At 37.2% G+C, this 13,780-nt stretch overlaps 1 protein-coding gene across 5 annotated transcripts in view; it reads left to right on the forward strand.

Annotated features, from left to right (window-relative positions):
• Positions 1 to 13,780, forward strand: part of LOC111543040 (nectin-3) — a 118,721-nt gene that overhangs the window by 16,143 nt on the left and 88,798 nt on the right. The window lies entirely within an intron of this gene.

A 13,780-nucleotide genomic window follows, 5' to 3' on the forward strand; every position in this document is an offset into this window, starting at 1 on the left:
ACTCCCGGGTTCAAGTGATTCTCCTGCCTCAGTCTCCTGAGTAGCTGGGATTACAGGCGCCCGCCATCACGCCCAGCAAATTTTTCTGTTTTTAGTAGAGATGGTGTTTCACCATGTTGGGCAGGCTTGTCTTGAACTCCTGACCTCGAGCAGTCCACCTGCCTCAGCCTCCCAAAGTGTTGGGATTACAGGTGTGAGCCACTGTGCCTGGCAGAAGAAGCCTTTTTCTCAGGTTAGGGAGGTACTATAGTTTTGGATATTTGACTCTGCCAAGCCTCATGTTGAAATTTGATCCTCAGGGTTGGAGGTGGGGTCTGTTGGAAGGTGTTTTTGTTGTAGGGCAGATCCCCTGATGAATAGAGTAATGCTCTCCCTCGGGTGGTAGAGGAAGATGAGTGAGTTCTCACTCTTATTAATTTCTGCAAGAGCTGGTTGTTAAAAAGAGTCTGGCACCTCCTCTCTAACTTTGTTGCTTCCCCTCTTGCCATGTGATCTCTGCACACACCATCTGTCCTTTGCCTTCTGCATGAATAAAAGTGTCCTAAGGCTCTCATCAGATACCCGGTCCTAAACTTTTTCAGGTATCAGAATTGTGAGCCAAATAAACCTTTTTTCTTTATAAGTTACCCAGTCTCAGGTATTCCTTTATTGCAACACAAAATGGACTAAAGCAGGGAGTTTCTTTCTGTTCCCATTTTTTCCAAGAATTTTTATCGTGACTGGGTACTTAATTTTATCAAATGTTAAGTTGAGGATATGATTTTTTCCCCATTTTTAAAATAATGTGGTAAATTACATCCTATGGGCCCAACATGCTTCTCCTATACAGCTCTACTGATGGTGAATTACATTTATAAAAATATTAAACCATTATTGTGTTTCTGGAGTAATCTCAGTTTATTTTTGATGAATATATCCTTTATTATATCACTGGATTCTATTTGCTGTTTTGTTTTCTTTCCACCTATGTTAATGAATTGCATTGGCCTCAGATTTTTCTTTCTTAAAATGCTTTTGCCATCTTTTGGTGTCAGGGCTATGCTGGACTCATTAAAAAGTTGGGAAGTGTTCATCTTTTTTTTTTTGTCTTGTGTAAGAGTTTAAGATTGATAACTTTTTTCTTTGTTTTGCAGAATTCATCTGAGCATGTAGTTTTCTTTTTAAGGGAAGGATTTTTAATTACAGATTTAACATTTTAGTAATTATAGTACTAGTCAGATTGATGGTGAATTTTTTAGTTTTACCTCTTATATTCAGCTCTATGATCCATTTTGATATAAATTTTGTATATGGTGGAAGGAAAGAGTCTAACATCATTTTTTAATATGGATATCTAGTTGTTGCAGGAACATGTGTTGAAAAGATTATTCTTTCCTCCACTGAATTGACTTGGTACTCTTCAAAAATAAATTGATGATAAATGTGATGGTTTATTTCTGAACTCAGTACTGTTCTGTTGATTCATATATCTTATTCTAGTGTCACACAATTTTGATTAGTTTCAGTCATACAGTTTTAATCACTGTAGTTTTGAAGAGAGTCTTGAAATTGGGCAGTGTTCGTCCTCCAATTTTATTTTTTCAAGTTTGTTTGGTTATTACTAGACTCTTTAGTTTTCAATAAATTTCAGGTTTAATTTGTCAATTTCAGCAATTGTGCCAGGTAGGATTTGGATAAGAGAGTATGTTGAATCTGTAGATTAGTTTGGAGACTGTTGCCATTTTAACAGTATTAAGTCTGTTGATACATGAACATGGGATAAGTTTACATTAATTTAGGCTTTCTTTAATTTCTTTTAACATAGTTTCATAATTTTCAGTGTAAACTTTACATTGTTGAATTTTTTCATATTTACTTTTGTTGGTATTGTCAGTGGCATTGCTTTCTTAATTTCATTTTTGGATTGTTTATTCCTAGTCTTTAGAAATGCAGTTGAATTTTGTGTATTGATTTTGTATTCTTCAACCCTGATGAACTGTTGTATTAGTTCTAATAGACTCTTCCTCCTGAAATATCTTTTCAGTCCCCTCTCCCAAGACAATGCAACACTGTTCACATTAAAGGAGAAATACTTAAAGGAATTCCATTTTATCACAGAGCATATACAGAAGGATGCATTTGGAGCTGAGAGGCGATACATTGATAATGTACACATTTCCATAGTGTGAATGTATTTTAAAGGTGTTCATGCACAAGATTAGAAGCTAAGTATTATGTGTGTGGTTTTTTGATTTTTTTTTTTTTTTTTTGAGACGGAGTTTCACTCTTGTTGCGCAATGTTACCTAAGCTGAAGTGCAATGGCGTGGTCTCAGCTCACTGCAACCTCCGCCTTCCGGGTTCAAGCGGTTCTCTTACCCCAGCCTCCTAAGTAACTAGGATTACAGGCACGTGCCACCACTCCCGGATAATTTTTTTAAATTAGAAACGGGGTTTCACCGTGTTAGCCAGGCTGGCCTCGAACTTCTAACCTCAGGTGATCCGCCTGCCTCAGCCTCCAAAAGTGCTGGGATTACAGGCATGAACCACCGTGCCTGGCCTTATGTATCTCTTAAACCAAATGAAATGAAAAAATGTTTATATTATTGCCTTTTTAGAAACTTTGAGAGTTATACATATTAATTCATGTAACTAAAACATTTAAATATTTAGATAGTGGATGGAATGTAAAAACAATGTAAACAATTGTTTTAAAACCTCTCTTAGTCTGTTTTTAGTGTGTCATAACTTGCATTGACTTGTCACTTATGTGAAACACTTATTCTGTAGATGCTGATCTGCTTTAGGATACCAAAATGTGACAATTACTTTATTTCATTGGATATAAATTGTCATTGATTAAAAGATATGATTTTATTAAGGAAAGGAAAAGAAAACAAAAACAAGCTGACAATACTTTTGTATCACTTATAATTTTTATTTTACATATTTTGACTTATTTTATATTTACTATACTTTTATTTCATACAAGGAAGGAAAAGACAAAACAAAAAACTATGACAATAATTTTATATCACTTGTAATTTTTATTTTATGTGTATTGACTTATTTCATATTTACTATACTTTTATACTTGTCAATATTTCACCCATAGGCATAGTTTTAAAAATCATCATAATTTGTGTGCATACATGAAAATGGAAATTTAAGTGGATAATATTTAAGGTACTCTTATTTTTAATATTCGGAGTCTTACTTTTTTGTATTGCTTTTTGCCTTTCTGTGCTTTTTCCTCAGTGCTATGAGGAGTTATTTGATGCTGTCTTTCATAAAATATACGTTAAAAGATCACCAAGACTACCCTCAGATTCAGTAATTCTCTGGGGCCTTACAGGACTCAGAAGAGTCATAAGCAAGGCTATGATTTATGACATATAAAGGATACCAAGCACAGTCAGCAGTGGGTCTGAGGCAAAGTCTTGGAAAAACCAGGAACAAGATTCCACAGTCCTTTTCCAGAGTCACACAAGATGGATTCAGTTCCCTCAGGAACAAGTTGTGACATTTATGAAATGTTACCAACCACAGAAGCTCTTTAGAGACTAGTGACCCAGTGAACAGAGTTTTCATTTGGGGCTGATAATGAGGGTACTCCCTGCCTAACATATACCCATATTCCAGACTCCTAGAAGGAAAGTAGTTATTCAGCATAAACCATATTTGAACAAAGAGTGAACTATCATCAGTTAATAGTAGAACCCCTCCCCAAATCTAAGTTCACCAATGCCAGTTAAGGGCTAATTTTGCAGGAAGGCTTTTTTTTTTTCAAGGATAGCCATTATGCTTGCTATGTTAACTCATTAGTACACAAAAGACAATAGTCACTGAGATTTTTCTTACAAGGCTCTAATAGCCATTCTGTAAGTTTTCATTCTGGTGCTGTCCTCATCATACCAGAAGAAATTAGTGGAACATAGGGTTCTCATTGACTTAAAAGTCATAAGTTGTAAGTGTTACATACTATTAGTCATGCCACTATGAATAATAAACAAGTTTGCATATACATAGACCACCTATGTCTCTAATTTAGAGACATTGGGGGTGAAATCTTCATCTTGGAGTCGATGAAAGAAAGGAACCTAAAGTTGCTTTTCAAAAAAGATTTCGTGTTATATTGAGTTATATATTGAAGAACTTAAAGAGATTCGAAGGCTAATGAATATTTGCTGTTGAGGTACTTAATGGAAATTATGATGGAAGAAAAGAGTGTGGTTGGATTATAGTATTATAGTATACATTTCTGGGGTCTACATTTGATCAGCTTCTGTTCAGAAGGCAGATGAAAGAACAAGTTGCCAAATAGTGCAGAAAAAGACTCCTTCCTGTTCCCTTACCCTTACTTTTTTCAACAGTTTTACGTATTGATATGGTTTAGTGGTGTTCTCACCTGAATCTCATCTTGAATTCCCATGTGTTGTGAGAGGGACCCAATGGGAGGTAATTGAATCATGGGGGCAGGTCTTTCCTGTGATCTCCTTGTGGTAGTGAATAAGTCTCATGAGATCTGATGGTTTTACAACAGAGAGTTTCTCTGCACAAGCTCTCTATGCCTGTAGCCATCCATGTAAGATGTGACTTGCTCCTTGTTGCCTTCGACTGTGATTTGTGAGGCTTCCCAGGCCACCTGAAACTGTGAGTTCTCCATTAAGCCTCTTTACTTTGTAAATTGCTCAGTCTCGGGTATGTCTTTATCAGCACCGTGAAAACAAACTAATACAGTAAGTTGGTGTCAGTAGAGTGGGGCATTACTGAAAAGATACCTGAAAATGTGAAAGTGACTTTGGAACTGGGTACCAGGCAGAGGTTGGAACAGTTTGGAGGGCTCAGAAGAAGACAGGAAAATGTGGAAAAGTTTGAAACTTCCTAGAGACTTGTTGAATAGTTTTGCCCAAAATGCTGATAATGATATGGACAGTAAAATCCAAGCTGAGGTGGTCTCAGATGGAGATGAGGAACCTATTGGAAACTGGAGCAAAGGTGACTCTTGTCATGTTTCTGCAAAGATTCTGGCAGCATTTTGCCCCTACCCTAGAGATTTGTGGAACTTTGAGGTTGAGAGAGTTGATTTAGAGTATCTGGTGGAAGAAATTTCTAGGCAGCAAAGCATTCAAGAGGTGACTTGGGTGCTATTAAAGGCATTTAGTTTTAAAAGGAAAACAGACCATGCAAGTTTGGAAAATTTGCAGCTTGACAATATGATAGACAAGAAAATCCCATTTTCTGAGGAGAAATTCAAGCTGGCTGCAGACATTTGCTTAAGTAATGATGAGCCAAATGTTAATCATCAAGACAATGGAGAAAATGTCTCCAGGCCATGTCAGAGACCTCTACAGCAGCCCCTCCCTCCCATCACAGGCCTGGAGGTTTAGGAAGAAAAATGGTTTCATGGGCTGGGCCCAGGGTCCCTCTGCTGTATGCAGTCTAGGACCTAGTATCCTGTGTCCCAGCCGCTCCAGCCATGACTAAAAGTGGCCAAGGTACAGCTCAGGCTGTTGCTTCAGAGGGTGGAAGCCCCAAGCCTTGGCAGCTTCCACGTGTTGTTGCGCTTGCGGGTGCACAGAAATCAAGAATTCAGGTTTAGGAACCTCCACCTAGATTTCAGAAGATGTATGGAAAGGCCTGGATGCCCAGGCAAATGTTTGTTGCTGGGTTGGGTTCCTCACAGAGAATCTCTGTTAGGGCAGCGCAGAAGGGAAATGTAGGGTTGGATCTCCCCCACAGAGTTCATACTGGGATACCACCTAGTGGGGCTGTGAGAAGAGGGCCACTGTCCTCCAGACCCCAGAACTGTAGATCCACCAACAGCTTGCACCGTTTGCTTGGAAAAGCTGCAGACATTCAATCAATGCCAGCCCATGAAAGCCACGAGGGAGGCTGTACCCTGCAAAGCCACAGGGGCGGAGCTTCCCAAGACCATGGGAGCACATCTCTTGTGTCATCGTGACCTGAATGTGAGACATATAGTCAAAGGAGATCATTTTGGAGCTTTAAAAAGATTTGCCTGCCCTACTGGATTTTGGACTTGAATGGGGCCTGTAGCCCCTTTGTTTTGGCCAGTATCTCATTTGGAATGACTGTATTTATCCATTAACTGTACCTCCATTGTATCTAGGAAGTAACTAACTTGCTTTTGATTTTACAGGCTCATAGGCAGAAGGGATTTGCCTTGTCTCAAATGAGACTTTGGACTGTGGACTTTTGAGTTAATGCTGAAATGAGTTAAGGATTTGGGGGAATGTTGGGAAGGCATGATTGGTTTCAAAATGGGAAGACATGAGATTTGGGAGGGGCCAGACACTGAATGATATGGTTTGGCTGTGTCCCCACCCAAATCTCATCTTGAATTTCCTACATGTTGTGTGAGGGACCTAGTGGGAGGTAATTGAATCATGGGGGCAGGTCTTTCCTGTGCTATTCTCATGATAGTGAATAAGTCTCAAGATCTGATGGTTTTAAAAAGGGGAGATTCCTTGCACAAGCTCTCTATCCCTGCTGCCATCCATGTAAGATGTGACTTTACTCCTTGCCTTCCTCTCTGATTGTGAGGCTTCTCCAGCCCAATGGAACTGTGAGTTCTCCATTAAACCTCTTCCTTTTGTAAATTGTCCAGTCTCGGGTATGTCTTTATCAGCATCATGAAAATGGACTAATAGACATATATAAAAATTTTACATGTATAAAAGTGAAGCTGCTCTGATAGAAGCTGTAAGCCTTGTGCTTTGAAATTCTCTTTTGTAGTACTTTCCCCCACCTCTTCCTTGAGTTACATTAGTAGAATTGAACATGGAGATCAATTTGAAAACCACTTTTCTAGTCTAGATTCTTCCTTTTCTAGATGAGGAAGGTGAAACCTATTGGGTTTATAATTGTCCTTTTCTTTGGTTTTAATCTGTAAAGTTATCTGGATTTAGAACAAAGAAGAAAAAAATACATCTAAACTAACTCTGATTCTAGGACCTTTGAGCAGAGTGCAAGTCTGAACATCTTCCCTGTTTTTGTTCATGTTATCACTACTGTTGTTGTGGGTACTATGCCAAATTTAGTGCAGTAGTTTCTCATATTAGTTTCCTAGGGCTTCTGTAACACATTATCATAAACTGGTGACTTAAATATATTCTCACACAGTTCTGGAGCGCAGAAGTCTGTAATTTGTGCTATGCATACTATTTCAAAATCAAACTGTGTTCCTTCCAGAGTCTCTAAGGGAGATTTTGTTCTGTGCTTCTTTCAACTTTGGTGGCTACAGGCATTCCTTGGCTTGTGGCTACATAACTCCAGTCTTTTCCTGGCCTTCTCATCTCTCTGACTTCACTCTGTGTATTTTCTGTAAGGACACGTGTCATTGGATTTGGGATCTACCTGGATAATCCACTGTCATCTCATCCTGAGATCTTTAACTTAATTGCATCTTCAGAGACTCCTTTTTCCAAATAAGATAACAGGTTCATTTCACCTAATTACTCTTTCTGCATCTGTGCTCTCTTTTTTTCCAGTACAGTAGAACTGTTAGACCAGTTTTCCTATTTACTCTTGCTAATTTTTTGACTTCCTGCATTTTCAACCACCAGTATTCTGTTTCTCCTCCTGATTACACTTTAAGCTCCCCAAGGTAAGGAGCATGCTTCATCTCCTTTGTCCTTCCTCAGCATAAATGTCTGGCCCATTCAGGTAGGTTGTTAAATAAATGTTAGTTTAAAAAAAAAATGGATGAGCAAACACACTTAATTAAGAACTTGCCTTTCTGACCTTATCTCCTGTCATTTTGTTACTGATACTTGGATTTTTCTGAGTTTCATAAACTTTCCTTGTATTTTTCTGTTTCTGTGAGTCTCTTTGCTTTTGTTTTTCCTTTAGTGCCTTTACCCTGCCTGGAAAATCCCACCTCACCTAACATCCAGCATAAATACTACTGATCTCCTACAGCTTACCCAGACAAAATTAGAGTCACTAGTTTAGTTGTAGCTGAAAGAAAATATTACTTTCTAGATGTAGCTTTTCTTACTCTACACACTTCTCTCATTCCTTTTCCTAAGTATCTTTTTAAGTTTGTACTCTTTATCTAGGAGGCTCTCATAAGGATAATATGTCCCCATTTGCCTTGGAATATCTAGGTTTACAACTATTGTGGTAAAATTATTAATAATGTTTCTCTAAACAATATTTTGGCTTGGTTAACAAATTACGTGGTCGCTGTAGCCATAATGTTGATTGCCTTGTATGTCTTATTTTCTAGATTATCAGTTCTTGGAAGTTGTAGCTATACCATCTTCTGTGTTGTAGAACATAGTATTAATACTTTATATTCCGTCAGTGAAACTCAATAAATATTTGAACACTTAATATGTGCTATGCATCCTGTATTTTGCCTATATTAGCACTCTCTTTTCTTAACGTTCAGTTGTCTTGGAGTGTCTAAGTGTCTCAAACAAAAATTTGCAGTCACACCAGCCTTGCAAAATCTAACTGTGGATCAGTCTGGCTCTATACATTCTCTGTGCTTACCTCTTAGCTGCTAGTGTTGCTGGGGTTGGGGGAGCAGGGCAGAAATCATATAGCCTTGTAGATTAGTGCCACTACTGAATCAGGCTTTAGTTTTAACTGGAACTCAAACAATTCTAGTGCTTCTTCCGTTAGTGCTTAGTACCTATTTCCATGTTTGAGTACTTCCTTTTAAATTTTACTGAGACCTTGTTAATTAGGTGATAATAGTCCTATTTTATAGGTAATAAAACAGCTCAAGGACCCAGAGTCACACTGTTCTTGAATCTGGGTTAGTCCAACTCCAAAGTTCTTGCTTTTTTAATTCCATTCTGTTACTCATCTACAGTTTTAAGTCTCATTCTTAAGTCTTAGAAGTACGTGTATTACTGAACGGTAAGCCATATGTAATTGTTTAGAGGTGCTTCCTTTAAAACAGCAAGTTTGAGATTTTTGGATTATTAATGAATGTTGACATGTTGTATACAAATTATTACCTGGACCATTATAGAAGGCTATCGTTTATGAGAATTGGTAGATTTTTGTCTTTAAAGTGCTAGTTCCTTACATTGTCAACTTCTAAGAAGATATTTACAAGTTCACAAAATTTGAAATGCTCTAAAATTTGAAACTTTCCACAGCTGACACCTTTGCCAGGATGGTCTCCATCTCCTGACCTTGTTATCCACCCGCCCCAGCCTCCTAAAGTGTTGGGATTACAGGCGTGAGCCACCGCACCAGGCCATAAATGATTTTTGTGTTTAGGCTTTGGTCCTATTCCCAAGATATCTCATCATGTATATGCAAATATTTCAAAATTTAAAAAAAAAAAAAAAAAACACCCAAAATTTGAAACACATCTTGTCCTAAGCATTTCAGATAAGGGATACTCATCCTGTAGTATAATTTTTGTGATACTTTTGGGAATACATTTTATTAGGATTAAAACTCATTTAAAAATTTAAATAGTAATTTAAACTAACTTTCAAGACTTTTTTAAAAACTAATTTTAAAATTATTTTGAAAATAATTCATTAGTATTTTAAAATTGCAACAGTTTCACAGGTTGAAGTGGGAATGGAAAGAGGAGAATCTGAATAATTGCTATGAAAACTCTGCCTCTGCATTTTACTTGCCATAGTGCTTGGTTTAAGAACTGCAATACCTCTCTACCTTTGTAATTTGAAAATCATTGAGATTTTGAATGTCGTGACTAGTAGCTCTTCTAGATTTTCTTTCTATAAAACATTCAGTTTTACTCATATTGTGCTTAACATGAGGGAGTTGGGAAGATAACTGTTGAAAGCCAGGAGGCTGCTGCTTATCTATGTTTTGCCACTAACCAGGCATGTAATAACAGCAGATCACTATCTCTGTAAAATGAGGTTATATCAGATACCTTCTAAGGTCTCTTCCTGTTACAAAGTTTTGTGCTTCTCTTCTGAAAATATGAAGAAATTGTGCTTTCACCCATACAGTAAATTCAACTAAAGAAAACCCTTACTTAACGTGGTTAAATCAATATACTGTCCTTATTTGAAATTAAAACATAACAATTGTTTGAGAATAGCTGATGAAAACCCCATTTTAAAAAGAACATTTTATAAAAGCCTGAAATTGCTACTGAAAGATTATTAAAAATACCATGATACAGTAGGATTAACTTTATAGTTAGTATTAATGTGTACGAAATATTTTTGTAGAAATTTGCTATTTTCTGTATCTGTTATTCACTATATTGGTTATGTGTAAGTAATTATAGAAATGTAAACTTTTAAAAATTATTTGAAGCTGAATTTTTTAGCTTCATAGAAACCTGTAAACCTTTATTTAGAAAGGAAGTTGACTTTTATTGAATTTCTATTCTAGAATTGTGTTATCTAGAACTTTCTGCAGTGATGCACATGTAATGTAGCTATACTGTTCAGTATGATTGTCACTAGCTAATTGTGGAAATTGAGTACTTGAAATATGGCTTATAACTGAAAACCTAATTTAATTTAAATTTAAATAGCCACATGTGGCTAGTGACTGAGACAGTACTGTTTTAGAAAATGCTAAGCAATGTGCCAGAGAGTAATTACAAGACTTTAGTTCTAGTTCTTTGTGCCATTTCAGATTACTATCCTTTCCCATTTTGTATTCAGCCTTGCTTTTCAGCCTTATTTGTACTTACATATTTTGGCCTCATACTGAATCTTTGCTTAGCACGGAATGGTCTTCTCAGCCTATGAAAATATGAGCCTTCAAGGAATAGCTTAAATGTCACATCTAGCAAAGTCTTCCTTGATCCTCTGGACTATGGCAAATGATACTGTCCCCTATTATTTATGTGACCCAGGGTAAGTCTTGACCTTTTTGATTCTTGATCTGTCATATGGAAAAAAAATTACCTGTGCCTAACAGGGTGGTTTTTTAGGGGCAAGGGTTTGGATGGGGAGATCAGTAGAAATGCTGTATATAAAAGCTTTTTGACAGTTTTCAAGAATGTATAATTTTAAGGTGATGAGCCATTTTATAAACATTAAGACTGAGTCCCAGAGAAATTAACTTTCCCACTATCCACCCATCATCTCTCATTTTCCACCTCATCCCACTTAGTACCTCATTTGCAATAATTCTTTAGCTATATTGGTTTCTATAACCCTTTCATCCTACTTCCTCCTCGCCCACTTCTTGACCAACTTAAAGTTCATAATCCATCATTAAAATCACTTATTTGTCTACACCATCAACTCCCTTGCCTGTTTCTCTTTTAAATTGTGCATGCCTGGTTAAAATGTCCAACCCGGGTTAAATCTTGCTCTGTGCCTTCTTCACGCCTCCACTCAGGCAGCTGAAAGCTGGTTGATGCTGCTATAATTCAAGATCAGTAACTTTAAGCATGACTTGTCTTTTTATTCTCTTTATAGTGTGTTTTGCAGAGCAGCCTAGCTTATCAGGAGTTTCTTTTATGGATCATGCCTTTGGTGTTGCATCTAAAACATTATTGTCATATCTAAGGTCATCTAGGTTTTTTTTGCTCTGTTGTCTTCTAGGGTTTTTATAGTTTTGCATTTTATTCTTAGGTTTATTTTCTATTTCAAGTTAATTTTTGTAAAATCTATGTCTAGAATTATTTATTTGTTTGTGGATATCTGGTTGTTCCAGCATCATTTATTGAAAAGATCTTTTCTTTATTATATTGCCTTTGCTCTTTTGTTAGAAATCAATGTTAACATATAAAGACTATAAGAGTCTGTTTTGGGACTCTATTCTGTTCCACTGACCTGTCTATTCTTTAGCCAGTACCACATGGTCTTGATCACAGTAACTTTATGGTAAGTCTCGAAGTCAGATAATGTAAGTCCTCTGACTGTTCTTCTTCAACGTTGTGTTGACTATGCCGGGTCTTTTGTCTCTCCATATACATTTTAGGATCAGTTTGTTGCTAGCTGAGATTTTGATTGGAATGTTGAATCTGTAGATCAAATTGGGAAGAACTAATATCTTGACAATATTGAGTCTTCCTATTCAAGAACATGAAATATCGCTCCATTTATTTAGTTATTTTATTTTCTCAGAATTGTAGTTTTCTGCAGGTAGATCTTATACATGTTTTGTTAGATTTATACCTAAGCATTTTATTGTTTTGGGTGCTATGTAAATGGTACTGTGTTTTTTTGTTTGTTTGTTTGTTTGTTTTTGAGACGGAGTCTCGCTCTGTCACCCAGGCTGGAGTGCTGTGGCCGGATCTCAGCTCACTGCAAGCTCTGCCTCCTGGGTTCACACCATTCTTCTGCCTCAGCCTCCCGGGTAGCTGGGACTACAGGCGCTGCCACCTCGCCCGGCTAGTTTTTTGTAGTTTTTAGTAGAGACGGGGTTTCACCGTGTTAGCCAGGATGGTCTCAATCTCCCGACCTCGTGATCTGCCCGTCTCGGCCTCCCAAAGTGCTGGGATTACAGGCTTGAGCCACCGCTGTGTTTTTAACTTCAAATTCCACTTGATCATTACTGGTACATAAGAAAGTGATTGACTTTTTTTTTTTTTTTTAAACTTTGCATTCTGTAACCTTGCTATAATTGATTATTAGCTCCAGGAGTTTTTTCATCACCCACAAACAATGACAGTTTTATTTCTTCCTTTCTAATCAGTATACATTTATTACTTGCCTTTTCTTGTCTTATTACTTTAGTAAGGACTTCTAGTATGCTGTTGAAAAAGGAGTAGTGAGGAGAAAATCCTTGCCTATTTCTAATCTTAACTGGAAAGATTCTAGTTTCTTGACATTAAGTATGATATTGGCTGTGGGTGTTTTGTTTTGTAGATGTTCTTTATCAAGCTGGGGAAGTTGCCGCTATTGCTAGTTGGATGTCCCTTTGTATTGCAGACTAATATTTCATTGTATGGGTTTACCACAGTTTGTATATTCATTCTTCTCTGGATAAACATTTCGATTGTTTCTGTTTCTTGGGTGTACAAATAAAACCATTGTGAACATTGGTATACAAGTGTACAAGCCTTTGTATGGACACATGCTTTCTTTACTGATGAGTAAAGACACAGGAATGATATGGCTGGATCATATGGTATGTTTAACTTTAAAAGACTGCTAGGTGTATTCCAGTGTGGTTTTACCATTTTACAGTTTAATCAGCAATGTAGGAGCGTTCTAATTCATCCACATTTTCTTCAAAACTTGTTGTCAGCCCATTTAATTTTGTCCCCTCTTATGGCTATATAGTAGTACCTTATTTCAGTTATAATTTACATTTCCTCAGTGATGTTGATCATCTTTTCATGTGCTTGTTCATGTATCTTCTTTGGTGATGTCTGTTCAGATTTTTTTTTTTTTTAAGGGAGAGGGTCTTGCTCTGTCTACAAGGCTGGAGTGCAGTGGCATGACTGCAGCTTACTGCAGCTTACAGTGGCATGACTTACCTTCTAGGCTCAAGCAATTCTTCCATCTCAGACTCCTAAATAGCTGGGACTACAGGCGTGCACCACCATGTTTGGCTCATTTTTTATTTTTTGTAGAAATGGGTGCTCACTATGTTGGCCAGGGTGGTCTCAAACTCCTGGGCTCAAGCGGTCCTCCTGCTATAGCTTCCCAAAGTTGCTGGGGTTACAGTCATGAGCCACTGCACCCGGCCTCTTTAGCTCATGTTTTATTGGCTTGTCTTTATTGCGGAGTTTTGGGAGTTCTTTATGTGTTTTGAATCTTAACAGATATAAATCCTTTACTAGATGCATGTTTTGCAAGGATTTTCTCCTAATTAGTGGTTTAAGTGTCGAAGAGCAGAATTTTTTTTATTTTGATGAAG

This window comes from Piliocolobus tephrosceles, chromosome 2, assembly GCF_002776525.5.
Source record: "Piliocolobus tephrosceles isolate RC106 chromosome 2, ASM277652v3, whole genome shotgun sequence".
In the NCBI taxonomy this organism is placed as follows: domain Eukaryota; kingdom Metazoa; phylum Chordata; class Mammalia; order Primates; family Cercopithecidae; genus Piliocolobus; species Piliocolobus tephrosceles.